Genomic DNA, 16,163 nt, shown 5'->3' with positions numbered 1-16,163 from the left:
CTACACCTCACAACACTCTCTAATCAAAGAGTACAGAGGAAAAGAAAAATCAGATACAAGCTTAAAGTGTTTCTGACTGGTGCAAAAACAAATGGAGAACTTAGCCTCATATTTATAGCCTAGGCCACCCACTCCATTTGCTATCCTAAGCAATGTGGGACTAATTCAACCAAATCCTAACAATCTCCACCTTGATTGAAATAGTCACACATCTTCAGCTTCCATTGTCAACACCGACAATTCTTTGCTGCCATTGTCTATACCGACAATCATAGTTCAGAGAACTATCATACTCCACCATGAAAGTATACTCACTTGGAATTAGACCACTCCAAGAATTTCGCCTTGGTACAGATCGAAACCTTGCTGAAAATTCATGGTGCAACTTCCAAATTGGCTTTTCCTGGAAGTTCTTCAGCCATCGACCTAACTCCGCCACACACCTTGCATCTCAACGCCAACCAATGCCCGTGTGCAATTGTGGACCTGATTGCCACAACTCATCCTTATCCATGGCAGTGCGGTAATACCATGAGGATACTTCTTGTCTTCTAGAGAACATCATCTTCTCTCATAGAGAGAGCAACCAGAGATCTTCTCCTTCAACGCCTTGTGCAAACCTGATTGTATCAACACATCCTTGACTTGTACTTGCCACAAGCCAAAATTGATTCTTCCATCAAATTTCTCTATTTCAAGCTTCACAGCACTTGAATATCCTGACATTGTTGCAACCGTATACTGGAATATTATAACTCAACTGTAGACCGTGCACTAGGAAGGGTCCCCAGGAAAGAGAGGTGGGTCACAATGGACACACTTAAATACCAAGTCTTTCCTTAGCCAGAACCTTTTCCAAACTGCACTCTCACAGAGTCACACTGCCTTCCAGCAACAACAACAGCAACCAAAGATCAACCTCAAGCCACAGGACAAAATTCTTTTCTGATGTGGAAGGTCAGACTAGGCTGCAACCACAGAGCATACTAAGAATAAATCCCACCGAACCGAAGCTCTGATACCACTTGTTGGGAATAAGACACAATTCCCCCTTGAGAAAACACCTTTGACAGAGAAATAAAATAGACACAATCACAACACAAGAATTTAACGTGGAAACTCCAATTACCGGAGAAAAAACCACGGCCGTTGTCAAATGACAACCAGAGAATATCACTATGTGAAAATTGTTACAACACATAGACTTCTTTCTCTCACCGGCACCCCAGTACACCCACACTCTTTCAAAGCAAATATCTAACTACACCTCACAACACTCTCTAATCAAAGAGTACAGAGGAAAAGAAAAATCAGATACAAGCTTAAAGTGTTTCTGACTGGTGCAAAAACAAATGGAGAACTTAGCCTCATATTTATAGCCTAGGCCACCCACTCCATTTGCTATCCTAAGCAATGTGGGACTAATTCAACCAAATCCTAACAATAAATTCTGCCTAGTGTTCGATATTTTCAAGGAATGAGTGCGGAAATTAGGCACTCTAAATAAATAAATAAAAAACATTAGTTGGTATTATTTGTTGACGTGACTAAGTTGAAAATTTCATGCACTGAGATAAAAAGTTACTTGCTAGGGTATCAAATTAAAGAAGAATTTCTTCTATAATTAAATTTATATGTTAGTTGTTTTCATTGATGTAGATGTGAAAATTTTTCTCCTTCCTTCAATTAAAGAAAAGAAAAACTAAGGATTAAAAAGGTCAATCTCGTAGGTCTATTTTTTTAATTTTATAATAGACGCTAATACTTTTTGAACAACTAATATGCATTTTTTAGATTTTTATTTTGTTAATTAAAAAATAATTTAAAATAATTAATTAATTATTAATAACTGTATTATTATATAGGTGTTAGGAATATTTGGTATATAAATGGTATTATTAAAAAAATATCAACAATCTTAAAAATATCTACAATTACTTGCAAAGCTTGATCACTCAAAGTACCATGGAACTATATATCCTTATGAACAACGTATTCTTCAATTACACTCATATATATATAAAATGATTCAACTTTGATATTTTTGAATCCTTTAATTTATTATCTTAATTATTAATTGACAAGCATTCTTCTTCTTTTGGGATATCTATTGGCGTGCATAAATTTTATTTGTTTTCATTATACCTAAGATTCTTTGTTGATAGGGTAAACTACCATTTCTATCCACAAATGTTGAAAATGCTGACATATCTACCCATAAAAAAAGGAAATTATCATTTGTACCCATGAAATATGGATTTCGCATAACAAAATTATCCAAACACTAAAAAATTACCTAAAATTCCTAAATTACCCTTATTTTCACCACCACACCACCTTCTTCACTCAATCACTTTTTTAACCCTAACCCTCTTCACCCAGCCACCACCTCTCTTTCCCTTTTTAATTTCAAATCCCACCACCACCCCCTTCACCCAGCCACTACCCCCTTTTCCTCCAAAACCCACACACAGAGACATTACACACACACCCCTACTCGAGGAAGAAGAAGAGAAGAGGAGGAAGAGGGAGACCGCACTGGCAACGTGGGGACTCGCTGCCGCTATCGCATCATCGTCGCCGTTGTTGAGGGAGCCCGAAAAGGAGATGCGAACCAAAACCAAGAAAGGGAGAGCTATCGCTGCTGTCGCGCCCTGTTGCTGCCGGCTCCGTCACGTCTGTCGCCGCCATTGATTGAGTCCATCGTTGTCGTTGTCGCTGGTCTGGAAAGAAGAGAGCGCGCAAGAGATCGGAGAAGGAGGAGAGGGCAACGGCATCGGTGGGTGTCACTGCCACCATCGTCGTCGACGCTGTTCAATGAGGGAGGAAGAACCGTTTTTTTTCTTTGCTTTTTCTATTGTTGTTGTTGCTGCTGCTGCTTTATGTGAAGAAGATGATGGTGGAGGTATAGTAGTGGTGGTGATGATGGTAGTGATAAAGGAGATGAGATGGTGGTGGGATTTAAGATTAGAAAGAAAAAGGAGGGTGGTGGCTGGGTGAAGAGGGTTAGGATTAGAAAGGTGATTGGGTGAAGGAGGTGGTATGGTGGTGAAGATAACGGTAATTTAAGAATTTTAGTTAATTTTTGAGTGTTTGGATAATTTTGTTATGCGAAATTCATATTTCATAGGTACAAATGGTAATTTCTTTTTTTTATGAATAGATATGTCAACATTTTCAACTTTCGTGGGTAGAATTAGTAGTTTACTCTTGTTGATATCTTCAATTTAATCTTCAGACTCATCGTTAATTAAATGTTGTTTTGTTTACTCTCCAATTTATACATTAATATTATCATTAATTAGCATATCACTACTAATAAATATTCAGTATATATGACTTATTTCAGTTATTTGTTTATATATCATACCGATAGATTAATTATTAATTCCATAAACTGGAATAATATATTTGCTTTTATAAATTTATGTTTTATTCTTCATCGTTCCTATTATGAAATTAATTTTTTTTAAATTTAAATTAATAAAAAAAAATATAATAGTTATATTCTAACACTCATTTTTAAACAAACGTCTCTTTTAGATTTATTTAATTTTTTATAATTTTCTTTTGCCTTTTATTTACTTTATATTTTTTTATTTTTAAAATTTATTAAATATCAAATTTTAAATTTTTTAAATATCAAATTTTAATATCATATCATAAAATTATTTCTTTTAAAAATTTAAACTAATAAAAAAAACAATTTCAATGATTATATCTACTCCATGTTGGTATTCTTGACCTTCGTCCGTAGACTATTTATACTTTTATTGTATTAAACAGATGATGATGATTGTCATCTTTATCTGTCTAAAATTTTGTGACCACATAAGGCATATTCCTAGCTATCTACATTTTCCGGCAAATATCATCTACAAAATTAGTCATGTATGTTTGTAAAAACAAAAAATTTATATCTATAGTCTATCATGTTTAATTAATTTTGTATATTTCTAATTGTAGTTTCTTTTAGCTTTAAATTAAAGTATGCGGATGATACATATATATTCATCATATTTTAAGCTGAAAATGAATTTTATCCGGATGAATGATATAAAAAAAAAAAAAACAAATTTTACATCTTTTGATTATAAAAAAATTTATTATTTTACGTTACTAATTACCTCTTTTCTAAATATTTAAACGATTAAACTATTATATAAAAAAAGCAAATGATTTATATTTATCATTTGGCACCAAAGTGACAATTTTTTATTTTAACCCGTGAAAAAAATATATATAAATAAACAACAATACTAATAAATCAAGAAGATATCAGCTAAAAATCAGCCAAATATCTTTGGGTAAATTTAAGATCTCTACATGGATAGTGCTTATGCTAGGCATTAGAATATTTCTTCTACTAAATATTAGAATGTTTCTTTTTCATACTAAATGGATGTTCTTTTATATATTTTATAAATTTTTTTATATACTAAAAATTAAAATTGTTGGTAATTTTGTAATCCCTGTCTTTATTTTTTTAACATATCATTTAAAATTTTAATTTAGAATAAAAAATAATTAATATCAAATATTATAAATTAAAAATAAATTAAATTAATTAAATATAATTATAAATTAGTTAAATTATTTATTTTTTGACCGATCAGATTCCATATACTTTTCCATAAATGAAAGGGTGTAGAAATTAAAAGCTATAATTAAGGTAGACGTTGCTTTCTATCTACGCAGATATGGGTGGAGAGAAGAAAAATTAGAAAGGAACAAATTAAATGTGGGCCTAAAGGCTTAAGCATATCACCATCTTAAATACTCTTTCCTATTTGCTGCATAAACCCTTACATGATGGGAATAGAAAATGACATGCAACTTTATGATTATTTATTATTATTATGGACAAGTTTTTCCTACTTTATGTTTTTTGTCACATAATACTTATAATATTAGGAAGGGCGGTGGTATGAGGTCACACCAAATTAAAGCATATATATTGGAATGAATAACAGTTGCCTATGTTCCATAAAAGACCAATTTATCATGTTTCACAAAGTTTAATATAACTTGAGAAAAATTAAAAAAGGTTGATGATATGTATATCATACACTATATATATAGTCTTTTGATAACAACAATTACCTCTTCATGTTGGCAGACAAAGGGTGATTGTATCATTTATTTGGTGAGTGATTGATGAGATATTATAATTATTTTCTTAAAGTAAATTATAAGTAGTTTTGAAAAGTTAGTATGAGAATAAATGTCAATTATGTAACGTTTGAGAGGAGAAAAAACATGGGGAAAATAATGGTAAAACATTAACTTTGAGGTCAAAATCCTCTAAGAATTGGGTATATATATTTTATTTAGTGTTAGAAATATAATTATTTATGTTTTTTTATATTAGTTTAAATTTTAGAAGAAATAATTTTTTAAAATTTGATTATTTTTTAATTTAAAAGAAAAATTTTAGCAAAATTACATAAATTTTAAAAAAGACTACTCTTATACAAGAGAACGTAATAAATATATAATCATTCATATATTTTTTTTTACGAGCTTAAGCTTGCGAAAAAATTAAGCTAAATAAAAAGATATGCATGTTAAATAAATAGAGAATAACAATTTTAATTGATTCAATTTAGTTTTTTTAAATGTGACGTTAGACTATTTTTTCTTTTTGGGTGAAAGGGTAACAAAGAAAAAGAAAAGCAAAAAAATAGAAAAGACTAAACAAAATTACTATATCAATTTCTTGTCATCCTTTGGATTTGAAGAACTGGTTCTTGTATCATAGCAGAGAGTATCCGTTCAAGTTCTTTTCGGGACTTTGGTGGATATGGCGAGTAAGGAATAATGACATCTTTAATCCCATGAAACTTGGCCTCCGAAAAAAGTGATTTGTCTGGCATTAACTTCAGAAAAGGAGCTTAGGAATATTTTTAAATTACAACGTATGTCCTTTCCCTCTACTCTAAATGGTTTTTGGAATCCCCCATCTATTGGTACTTTTAAGATTAATTGTGATGCTAGTTATTTTGGTTCGGATGATAGTGTTGGTTTTGCTTGTATTATTAGAGATTGTAATGGGAGCTGGCAAAGGGAGTGTTTGGGAATGATTGAGAGTAATAGTATTCTTCAAGGAGAATTGTTTGCTATTTGGAGAGGATATCTCTTAGCTTGGGATGTGGGTCAACGAGATGTTATTTGTGAGACGGATTGTGTGGAAGCATTTAATCTTGTTACTCAAGATGGTTTTGGGTTTATTGATCAACTGGTGCTCAAAATAAGAGATATCATGCATTGGAATTGACGGGTTGACTTTCGGTTGATTATGAGAGATGCAAACACGGTGGCAGATACTATGACAAAGATGGCGATTAAGTTACAATTTTCGCATGTGGAGCTTCTTTCACCTTGGGAGGAGTTTAAGAGTAGTCTTGAACGGGACTGTCCCTCTATTTAGACAGTTCCTTATTTTGTTTGTTTTGTTTTTCTTTGTTTAATTTATTTCAGTCACCAAAAATTACTATATCAATTAAATCTCTTAAGCAAAGATCAGTATCTAAAATATGCAAAAAATCCATCTTTCCTCCAACAGAATTGGTTTTCATCCATTTAGAATACCAGAAAGAGTTTAACTTGGCCTAACATAACAAAAAAAATTTTTAACGAATACTATGTATTTAAGTTTTTTTATAAATTAAATTTAACTAAGTTAATCTAACATAACAAAAATTTTTTATAATTAGTATTATTGTAAGTTTTATTGTTTAACTTATAGAATTTAATTCATAAAAAAATTTGAATGTATAGCATTATTCTAACAAAACACTAATCTGAATTATTAGTGTATGTTCACTAAATAATTTAAATTTGTCTTATTTAACATTCATTAATTATAATAAATATTAAATAAGATAAATTTTAACTATTTTGTACTTTTTTTTTCTTTTGTTACCAAACATTTTGCTAATTAATTTGGTAGTCAATAATAAACAATAACATTTGAAAAACTAAACAAATAGTAAAACATAATCTTATTTAATATTTATTAATTATTATTAAAATTATTATATAATTTTATATATAATAAATATATAATTACAAATATTATGTATATAAAATTATAAATATATTTATGTTATATAAAATATAACTTTAGAATTCTCTTCCAGACATTATCGAACAATAAATAAATTTAGTGTCTTTCTCTATTTATAACCTAATCCTAGGAAGGCCTTAATTAATTGTTCCCTCATTAATTGGTAAAAAAACAACACATCCATTTCCCTTCTTATTATATATTATGCTCACACACACCTCTATTGAAGAGTCATGCATAATATAGCTAGCTAGGACTACTAATTTTATACATAACAACAAATTTCAATGGTTAAATTGGTCAATTAAAATTTAGAGCATCAAATTAAGTTTTACTAGACTATTTTACTATATATGCTAATTAAATTAATATATAGAGTAGTAATAATATTGTATCCTACTGATCTTCTGGATATTCTTTGAAAACCTTTCAGATAAATTACTAATTTCTCAAATATATATATATATATATATATATATATATATATATATATATATATATTTGAGAAATTATATATTATTTATAAGAAAGCTCAAGGACATTTATATATTATTTAATAACTACAACTTAATTTGGCGTTTCAAACTACACCAAAACACACATACCGATTCATCTTGTTCAGAAGCTTCTGCATGGTAGTGAATAATGGAAATATTATTTGGATTATTCCAATGAGCATATTTATTATTTTTTCTACAAAACTTTATTTTTATCTTTTATAAATCATATACTTGAGGCTTTACAATTCCTTTTCAATTTCCATGGTTGGTTGGTATGTAACTATTGAATGTTTAGCCGTAAATTATTGAGTGCCTAATTAATATTTAATAGTAGTGAAATCTAAAGGAGCTCAAGATCAAGTCTTAAGCATTGAGCAATGTCGGAAATGGATCATTTCCAGTTTTTTTAACATTTGAGAGAATAAAGTATAATTTTTTACCTTTAATTCTATAAGTGAGACCAAAAATAAAGAGAAGAGAGAATAATAAAATGTGAGATTAAACACAGATAGCATCCAATTTTTTTACCACTAAAGAGGATCCACTCCCGAGCAATGTCCATACATTTGTCAAAGAGATAATATTATTGTAAAATTCAAAAATATACATATAGATATTTATTATTACTAAACTCAATATTTTGATGAATTTTGTTACAAAATAATGGATGCATTTTCATTTTTAAAGTATGAAAATTTGAATAAACTGTTAAATTCGTCTCTGAAAAGTCACTCATTCTTCAAATTGATTTTGAAAGATTTTTTTAATCAAATTTATCTTTTAAAGATTTTAAGTTAGTCACGTTAGTTTTTTCGTCACTTCTATTGTTAATAACGTTAAAAATTATTTATGTGACACGTTAAGTAACACCACATATATTACAATATATATACTTGACAGTCTTAATTAGTTACTAACATGATAAATTTATGCAATTAGATTAAATCAATCTTAAATTAATGAAATATATTTTGAGGTATTAAAATTTTTCAGTTTAAAATTGATTTGTTCTAATTTCATGAATTTATTATATTAACAGCTAATTAAAATAGTCAAGTGTATAATATGGTGTCACTTAATGTCTCATATCAACAAATTTTAATGTCATGAACAATAAAAATGACAAAGAATAATGTGATCAACTTAAATCTTTAAAGACAAAATTTAAGTAAGAAAATTTTTAGAAAACCAATATGAAAAATGAATAATTTTTTAAAAATAAATTTGTTTATTTACTCGTGAAAATTTAGATTTGTATTCGTATAAAACTTTTGTTTGTTAAATATGTAAATTAATCTGAAGTGCGTTGTTGCGTCCAATAGTGTGTTGTTTTAGACTTTTGGAGAATAGTTTGTATGTCATTATTTTATTTGTAGCTTCAGGATACTAATTGTGTCATTATCTCTCAAATCTCTCTTTCAAATATTTTAGTATAATGGAAGAACACGTGTCCTAATACTCTTTAACATCTCTTTTACTATGAGGGTTGCAAATCTAGAGTAATATAATTGAAAAATATTATATAATTTATCAATTATAAGTTAAATAAAAATTTAGTTTGTTGAGTTATTTATCTATTAAATTTTTTCTGTTAGCTTAAGTTTTAAAATAAATAAGCTTATAATATAGTATTAAAATTTTTATGATTAAAAAAAATCTAAAATTTGATTCTTGTTAAACTATAAAAAAATTTAATATAAAACAAATAAAAACTAAAGCGAGAAATAAATTTTATGCAAATTTTATTAAGAAAAATATTTCATTGTTATCATTTAAAATATATCTATGAGGAAAAGTTTGAATTTTCCCCTAAAATTATTAGTTATAAGTTTTTATTTTTTATTTTTATTTTTGTTTTTTATTTGCTATTAGTTATAAGTCTTAAGGATATATACTGCTATAAAAAGATGCATTTGATTTACTAGTCTTGTTTTTTTTCTTATTAATAATACTTTACATTCATGTAATTTTCGTAACCAAGTTAATCAAGTTATTTTTCATTCACGTGCTCCTTTCTTATTAACGTAAAGCTTCTTTCTTAACATAGAGCTTCTCTTTCTCAACATAAACTTTTTTTCATTCTTCTATCTCAACGTAAAGCTTCTCTTCCTCAACGTAAAGTTCTGGTGTTCTTTTCTACTATGATTTCTACAACATAAAACTTCGTATTCTCCTTCGATTTCTTCTTCATTTTCTTCTTTGACCTGTATTTTATTTATCTTCCTATTTTTCTTTGTTTTCTTCTTCGATTTGCATTGCATTATTTATCTTCTTCATTTTCTTCTTCGTTTTCAGATTTCAGATTTCTTCTTCGTTTTCAGATTTCAATAGCGTATCAAAACAATGAATGATTCAACTTCAAATCAATTAAATGAGAGCGATTTGGATTATTCTTCTGAATCAAGCGAACAAGATTTGATTATTCAATTTTGAATTGAATTGAATGGAATGCAATCACTAAATCCAGTTGTTTATGAACACAATTTTCTGTTCATTTGGTATTGTATATTGGTTTCGTGTTGATGGTATTTCTCGGTTCATTCTAGACACAGGTGTTCTGAATTTGAATTTATATAATGGACAATGTTCGGTTCATTTAGTATTGTACAGTAGTTTCACTTTGATAATATTTTCGGTTTATTCTGAACGCATGGTGTTTCTGAATTCGAATTTATATAATAGACAAATGTTCGGTTCATTTAGTATTACACAATAGTTTCGATTTAATAATATTTTTGGTTCATTTGCAGTTTAAGTGTGTTGTCGATGAATAATTTGTCCCAATAGTTAGAATAACTTTCAAGACAAATTGAATGGAATGGAATGAAATCTAATACAATTGAATAAAGTGATAATAAATAATTTCATTCTTTTTGGTTAAAAAAAGGCTCAATCATCAACAAAAACACATTAAATTTATTTTTAGACCCAAATGAACTTCAATTAAACTAAGGAATGAAGCGAAATTACTTAAAGAATAAAAAAATTAGTCAATATTTATTAGCAATATCAACTGAATCTCAATTAACATACAAATGAACCGAAATAAATTAAAAAGAGGAAGAAGAAGAAGACGAGGAGGAGGGAAGAAGAAGAAGAAGAAGAAAAAATAAATAAATAATTAAAAAGAGTTTTCATATTAGAGTGCAAAGAGTAACGTTGGGGATTTTGAGCGCGTGTACATACTCTTTTAACGAGAGTAATTTTTGTTGGTGTTGAACATATTTGATTAGACTTAAATGACAATAAAATTTGGATGTGTAGCTAATCCATTTCCTTATATATCAAGAGATTCAAGGCTTCATTAAACTAATTAGAAAAAGAAAAAATAAATAAATGTCAAATTATTTATAAAATATTTTTCTCTATCTTTCTTAAATTGATCTTTAAATTTTATAGTCATATTACACACACATGAAAAATCAACAATCAATAATTAATCATATATATATATATATATATATATATATATATATATAATATATATATATATATATTATAATTAATTTAATAATTCACTCTTTGTTATGCGTAGAAAACATTTAAAAAAAAAAAAACTTCAGGGGAAGCAGACATACATCATGATGACGATGCTTTAATAGTATTTCAACATACATACATAAACATATAAACATATATATTTATTTCAAAGATGAAAGAAGAAATGTTTATATATAAATATGGGGTGGGAAAAAAATCAAAGCAAAAAGACAATAAGGATTCCTGTTTAGTGATTGAGTTATTGGGGTCTAAAAACTGTTCAAACATGGTGGCCAGAAATTAAAGCAGTGTTGCTCATTGTTTTTGATTAAACCCCACCCAAAAAAAAAAAAATGACGGAAAGTGAATAATTGACGAAGGTGATGATGCCTCTTGTTTTATACAAAAAGGATAATACATAAAATCAACAACTTTATTATGATTATAAAAGCAAAGATTCCAAATCAAAATGGAAGGTAGAGATAGCGTACAACTTAATGAAATGATGTATCTATAATATATTGTTTTTTTTTTTTTTCATTTTCTTTTTAAAAAATCTTTTAAGGGTGTGATTAATTATGACCTTTCTCTGTTGTTATTAAGCCTTTTGAAGAATTTGAACGATAGTGCTACTTTACTTATATACTAGAGAATTTGCTTATTGTTTATTAAGATAGTTTTCATAAATTTTATATTTTTATTTTTTTTTTATATATATAGAAGATATGTATAGTATTGTGTTTAAGTTAGACTTTCATTTCTAGTGACATTAATTTAATTTGAATCATTCTAATAATTAGTTTATTCATCCATTTAAGTAAATATAAAGAGTTTAAATTTTGTTTTATATATACAATAATTATTAATTAATAATAAATTTTTTAAATAAAATTCAGATCCACATTAAATTCTTTATAATAATAATAATAATAATAATAATAATAAAAGTTTTATTTATGTTAAAGTTGTATCATTGATTTGGGACTTGATGACAACCCTTTCAAGTTTTTAGCAAGATATAAAAAATCTCCGCCTTTGAACTTGCTCAATAATAGTGTGAGTTCTTGATTAAAATACAAATATATAGAAGTTTACGTGACTCATAATATCTATCAAAATATGTGTATGATATAATATATACAAAATTCATTGCGTCTTCTCCCAAAGAAAACGTTAATTTTTGTCATGTCATTTTCTTTGGTGCATGCTTGTGCATGATCGACCATATCCTTTATATATGTCTGGGTAGGATTGGAAGAAGAAATTTGTTGTAGAATTATATGAGATTGTAAAAAATATAAATGTGATTAAAGTGATTAGTATTAAGAATTCGTATAGTGTTATATTAGAATTTTTATTCGTAATAATATTATAAAAATATAAATCTTTTAAAATTACGTCAGTTTTGACATTATAGATTATGATATAAAAAATTTATAGCATTAAATTATTTTTATAAAAAGATCGTAAGGGACAAAAGTCTCCGTCGATTAAGAAGATCAGAATTTTTGTAGATAAAATAATTAAACAATAAATTTTTTAATTATTATTTTCATATGAAAGAGTTTAATTTTTTTTACTAATAATTAATTTTAATATTCGTTATCTAAAATTTGAAATAATTTAATATATATACTTTTATATTTGATTATATAAAACCCCAAGTTTTCAAAAATTAAATAATTAACTATTTATGAGTTATTATATTTGTTGAATTTTGTTTTTAAAAAAATTATTTCTAACAAAAATAATTAAATAGAATTTTATTATTATTGAAGTTTAATTTAATTATAATTTATTCTAGTAAATTGAATTATTTATTAAAAATTATTTCGATAGATAAAATTTACATTGATTTTTATTACTATTACTATTATTATTATTAATATTAAAGTATTATCATTACTATTGTTATTATTATTATTACTACAAATAATTTTCTGGTATTTTCTTATAAACTGAAACGCGATATCGACCTAGAGGCTCAATATTAAATAGTAAATTTATAATAAAGGAAATCAGGTTCGTAACGCCTTACTTTTGGTACGATCATGACGTGCTAAAAGTTAGGGTGTTACAGATTAGGTGTTAAATCTGTTACACAAATAAAAATAATTAATTTTTATGCATGCTATTTAAAAATAATATTTTTTTCTCTCTGTTTATAAAAACATAATTAGATATTAACATAAAAAAATTATATTGATAGTTACAAAATTAATTCAAATTTATTTTTTAAAAAATAATTGAATCTTGATTCTAACTTTTAATCACAATATTAGTATTTTCTCTAAATTATATGTAATAAATATTTGAAAAAAAAATTGAAAATATAGATTAGAAAGATAAGTAATACAAATTTAAAACTAAATAAAAATATATATAATAATATTTTTTATTTAAATTATATTATATTGTTAATTTTATTTTTTGTAGAACAGAAAGGTAGAGAAAAATAGAGAATGAGAGAAAAGAGAAAGAAAGATAAAGAAAAAGAATGAGAGAAAGAGTTTGTTAATTTTAAAAGTTAAAAAAATTATTTTAATTATAATGAAAAAAATATCTAGTGACATATTTTAATTTGTCAGATTATAAATATAAAATATAAATTTTTAATTATATATAGAGTGAGAATGATAGATAGAAATAGAAAAAAGAGAGAGGTAGATAAGAGAATGTAAGAAGAACTATGAAGCACGGACACTTCGCTGAGTTGTCATGTCTGCGTGTCGGACACATTTCGAACACGACATTCATAGACACTCGTCCGACACACGTGTCTACCGTGTCCAACTGTGTCTTAATAAAAGATAAAAAATTCTTCGTCGGACACGCTTAGACACACCTAATTACCATCACGTGTCAGCGTGTCCAACTTTATTCTTAACATGTATATTGTTGAAATAAATTAAGAAATAGTATATATTATTATTTATTAAAACAAAATAATATTTTAAATACTTTATATAATTAAAATAAGATATTAAAATAATTAAAAATTTAATTTATATTTTAATATCAATAAAATATCAAAATATTATTACCATTTCTCTAAAAAATACTTCAGATTATATATATATATATATATATATATATATATATATATATATATATATATATATATATATATATATATATATATATATATATATATATATATATATATATATATATCCTCGTGTCCTATAAGAATTTAAAATTCGTGTGTCAGTGTATTCCGTGTCGTGTCGTGTCCTGTGTCCGTGTCAGTGTTCGTGTATTATAGAAGAAGAAGGTTTATTAATTTTATATTTTAATATCAATAAAATATCAAAATATTATTACCATTTCTCTAAAAAATACTTCAGATTATATATATATATATATATATATATATATATATATATATATATATATATATATATCCTCGTGTCCTATAAGAATTTAAAATTCGTGTGTCAGTGTATTCCGTGTCGTGTCGTGTCCTGTGTCCGTGTCAGTGTTCGTGTATTATAGAAGAAGAAGGTTTATTAATTTTAGAGAGAAATATTTTCTCTAAATTTTAATAAGAGAGTATCATGTGATACATTTTAGTTATTAAATTAATTAATAATGTATAATATAGCTATATTTAAATTTTAACATTTTAATTTTAATTTTAATTTAATTTAAATATAATTAAAATTTTTTATATTATTTATTTTAATTGTTAAATTTATAATTAATAATTGATAATGATATATAAGAAAAATAGAATGAATAAAGGAATGAGAGAAATAAAAAAAAGAGAGGATGAAAAATTTTTTTAATTTTAAAAAAAAAAATATTTTAATTATAATAAAAAAATGACATATAATATATTTTAATTATAAAATTAATAATATATAATAAATATTTGCCCTTTTATTTTATTTTTTTTGAGTATTGGATGTATAGTGTTTATTTAGTCTCCAAAGTAAAAGTCGGTTTTGAAGGCAATAGAGCTATTGGAAATCTGTTTCCAACGTTGTGGGCTATATGCTGTGAAGAAGAAAAAAACATGGCCCAAAAGGAATGACGGTATGCGAAAAAAAAAACATGTAATAAATCCATCCTGACCCAAAAAAAAAAAATCCACCAAATAACTTAAAAAATTGGGTATGTCCAAAAAAAAAAAAAAAAAAAGAGAAATTGGGATTGAGATATAGAGACTAGAAGATAAATAAGTATTTGTATTGTATTTTATGTAAAATTTATTGAAGTGAGTTATGTTTTAGTATTATGTTTAATTTAACATAAATTAAATATAGAGATTAAATGGTTAATTTGAAATTTAAAAAGTTAAATGACAGTATTTTTTAAAAAAATGTTATTTAAGTTTCAGTCACCTTTTTTAAATATTTCAATTTTCTGTGTCTCTACTTTCTGAAGGTATTGAAGAGACTATAATTTTTGTGTCCCAAGACTAAAAATTTAGTTTCGGCCTCTAATAATCAAATACAATATTCAATTTCAATCTCGTAATCTTAGTCCTAATCCCAAAAAACAAACCCAACCTAAATGTCCTTAAACGCTGGTAAAAGGAATTAAATGCTTCCTCCATGCAAATTAGAATGTCAAAATACAACACATTTACAAGGAAAAAAAATAGTAATAAACCATAGTGTAGGCTAGCTAGCTAAGAAAAGCTTAAAAGTAAATTTGAGATTCTATTTTGTTGATAGCAAAAATTTACATATAATTATTTTTATATAAAATTGATAATTAAGAATTATTAGAGAATAATTTAATCAAATATATCAAATTATTTAATAATTTTTAACTATTAATTTTATATTAAGACAACTATAATTTAGTGCTTGCTGATGATTATAGAGAGACGTTATTTCTCTTTTTTTTTTGTCAGATTATTATCGCCTGTTATTTATGCTTTGTAGTATATTTTGTTTCTTTTTGGGATTTTAACCGAACTGGTTCAATTGATCTCATAAACTGTCTGATAAAAAATTAGTCAAAGAACTAGTCGAATTGATGGTTAATTGGTAAACCCTCTAAATTAGCCGGTTTATTTAAGGGTTTTCAGTTTGGTATCAACCTTTTCAAAATGGCGCCGTTTAACCTAAAAAAAAAAGCAGTAATCCCCCAAACGCAGTCCG

The sequence above is a fragment of the Arachis hypogaea genome, chromosome 15, assembly GCF_003086295.3.
Source record: "Arachis hypogaea cultivar Tifrunner chromosome 15, arahy.Tifrunner.gnm2.J5K5, whole genome shotgun sequence".
In the NCBI taxonomy this organism is placed as follows: domain Eukaryota; kingdom Viridiplantae; phylum Streptophyta; class Magnoliopsida; order Fabales; family Fabaceae; genus Arachis; species Arachis hypogaea.
Note: the sequence above shows the minus strand (reverse complement) of the source record.